The sequence below is a fragment of the Hordeum vulgare genome, chromosome 2H (genome assembly GCF_904849725.1).
Source record: "Hordeum vulgare subsp. vulgare chromosome 2H, MorexV3_pseudomolecules_assembly, whole genome shotgun sequence".
Lineage (NCBI taxonomy): Eukaryota > Viridiplantae > Streptophyta > Magnoliopsida > Poales > Poaceae > Hordeum > Hordeum vulgare.
The window spans coordinates 360,342,681-360,345,899 of NC_058519.1; positions in this window are offsets into that span (position 1 = coordinate 360,342,681).

The window sequence follows — 3,219 nt, forward strand, 5'->3', positions numbered from 1 at the left end:
GAACTCCACCATGTTCCGTGACTGAAGAACCAAGCAGCTGACGAGTTGGCAAAACTCGGATCCACTCGGAGACCAGTCCCGAGTGACGTCTGCCTCGAGCACCTCTACCTTCCCTCAGTCAAAGAAGATCCTTTCACAAAGGAACCAGCACAACCAAAGAGCTCGTCTGATCCGACTGAAGTCGACGTACCTGCTGTGGTTGATCTGATCATGGAGATTCTTGCTGTCATCCCCGATTGGACCGTGCCGATCATTGCATATATCCTAAGGCAAGAATTACCAGAAGACGAAGTCAAGGCCCGGCAGATAGCCCGCAGGTCGAAGTCGTTCACTGTCATTGATGGCCAGTTGTACAAGGAAAGCGTTTCAGGCGTTCTTCAACGATGCATCTCCCCAGAGGAGGGACAGTTAATCCTGGAAGATATTCACTGGGGAACCAGCGGTCATCACGCCTCTTCGAGGGCAATCGTCGCCAAAGCGTTCAGAGCCGGTTTCTTCTGGTTGTAGGCAAACGAAATGGCTAAAGATATGGTCGACCGATGTGAGGCCTGTCAGTTCTACTCCAACAAGTCCCACAAGCCAACATCTGCGTTGAAGACAATCCCTCTTGTGTTGCCGTTTGCAGTATGGGGATTAGATACAGTCGGTCCATTCAGGACAGGCCAAGGAGGATACACACATTTGCTGGTGGCAGTCGACAAGTTCACAAAATGGATCGAAGCCAAGCCCATCAAGAAGCTAGACGCCCTAACAGCCATCAAGTTTGCTAGGGACATCATCTCCAGATTCGGCGTACCTCACAGCATAATCACGGACAACGGGACAAACTTTGACTGGACAGATTCAAAGGTTTCTGCGCACGCCAAGGTATCCGAGTGGATTTTTCTTCCGTGGCGCATCCTCAATCCAACGGACAAGCAGAGCGGGCGAATGAACTTATTCTGCAAGGTTTGAAGCCCCGACTCCTGCGAGAGGTGGGACATGCCGCTGGTGGATGGGTCACCGAACTACCTTCAGTGCTTTGGGGTCTCCGCACAACCCCGAACAGATCTACAGGGCGATCACCGTTCTTCCTCGTTTACGGAGCAGAAGCAGTCCTTCCGAGTGACTTGCTTCACAATGCTCCACGAGTCGAACTCTTCTCCGAAGTTGAAGCAGAACAAGCAAGGCAAGATGGAGTGGACCTTCTAGAGCAGGAGCGCGAGATGGCACTGACTCGCTCAACCGTTTATCAACAAGATCTGCGGCGCTTTCACGCACGCCACGTAAGGAGTCGCACGTTCCAACTAGGCGACCTGGTGCTCCGAGTAGATCAGCAAAGACCTCACAAGCTGGCTCCTGCCTGGGAAGGACCCTTCATCATCTCCAAGGTGCTGAACAATGGAGCATACAGACTCTACAACATCGACAGAGAGATAGACGAGTCGCGAGCATGGAACGGAGATCTCCTGAAGCGCTTCTACACATGACCGTCGTCTGAAGCGATGTAAAAAGCAAGTATTGACGAAATAATATAAAGCAGATTGAGCTTTTGCAGATTCAGAATTCTTCCGTGGTCACAGACTCCGGTATCCAAAAAAAACTTAGCTGCGATCCAGAATCGCCTAAGTTCTAATCTTCTCCGAGTGTGCACTAAACGTTGCACTCGGGGACTTAGCTGCGATCCAGAGTCGCCTAAGTTCTAATCTTCTCCGAGTGTGCACTAAACGTCGCAATCGGGGACTTAGCTGCGATCCAGAATCGCCTAAGTACTAACTTCCTCCGAGTGTGCACTAAACATCGCACTCGGGGACTTAGATGCGATCCAGAATCGCCTAAGTACTAACTTCCTCCAAGTGTGCACTAAACGTCGCACTTGAGGACTTAGCTGCGATCCAGAATCTCCTAAGTACTAACTTCCTCCGAGTGTGCACTAAACGTCGCACTCGGGGACTTAGATGCGATCCAGAATCGCCTAAGTACTCACTTCCTCCGAGTGTGCACTAAACGTCGCACTCGGGGACTTAGCTGCAATCCAAAATCGTCTAAGTACTAACTTTCTCCGAGTGTGCAATCAACGTCGCACTCGAGGACTTGGCTGCGATCAAGAATCGCCTAAGTAATAACTTTCTCCGAACGTGCACTACTCGTCACACTCGAAGACTTAACTGCGACCACGACTCGCTGAAATGGGAACGCTTCCCGCGACTGTATCCTACAGATACACTCGGGGACTCAGCAGACCCTCACTGAAGCTCATGTGGATGTCAAGACAACTGACAACTACATGAGTAGCAGACCCTCATTGAGGCTCATGTGGATGTCAAGACAACTGACAATTACATGAGTAACAACTCGCTCCGAGTGTAGCATGTCCGTCGCACTCGAGGACTTAGCTGCGATCAAGAATCGCCTAAGTACTCTATTACCTTCGAGTGTATCCTATAGATCCACTCGGGGACTCAGCAGACCCTCATTGAGACTCATGTGGATGTCAAGACAACTGACAATTACATGAGTAGCAGACCCTCATTGAGGCTCATGTGGATGTCAAGACAACTGACAATTACATGAGTAGCAGACCCTCATTGAGGCTCTTGTGGATGTCAAGACAACTGACATGGGTAACAACTCCCTCCGAATGCGGCATATCTGCCGCACTCGAAGACTTAGCCGCGATCATGAATCACCTAAGTACTCTATTACCCTTGAGTATATCCTACAGATCCACTCGGTGACTTGGCAGACCCTCCGAGAGGTTCACACATATGTCAAGGAAACTGCCAATTACATGCTCCGCATGCTTGCCATTGGCTTCACCAAGAAACGCCAAACAAAAATCGAGCCAAAATTGCAACAGAAGAGCAAACGATTTGATTCAAACTCGAAGTTCACCTAAAGATGGTTCACTCGGTGCGGATCAAGCTTACCCGCACCGAACCAAGAATGTGACGGCCAAGAGAAGTGGCCAAGGTTTCTTACAACCAACACTCGGCATACCGAGGTAAAAGTTTTCTTACGCGTCGTCCGGATTGGCGCCAGGACTGGAGGGCTCCACGAATGTGTCCAGGTCGATCCCGTCGGCGATGCGGGTGGCACTCTCAAGGAAGGTTTCCATGAAGTCTTCGAACCGAAGTTTCTTCGTGTTGGCAACCTTCAACGCTTTCAGCTTCTCCTCGCACACCTCCTTGCAATGCACTCGGACCAGGGACAGAGCAACGTCTGCACCACAGCGAGCCA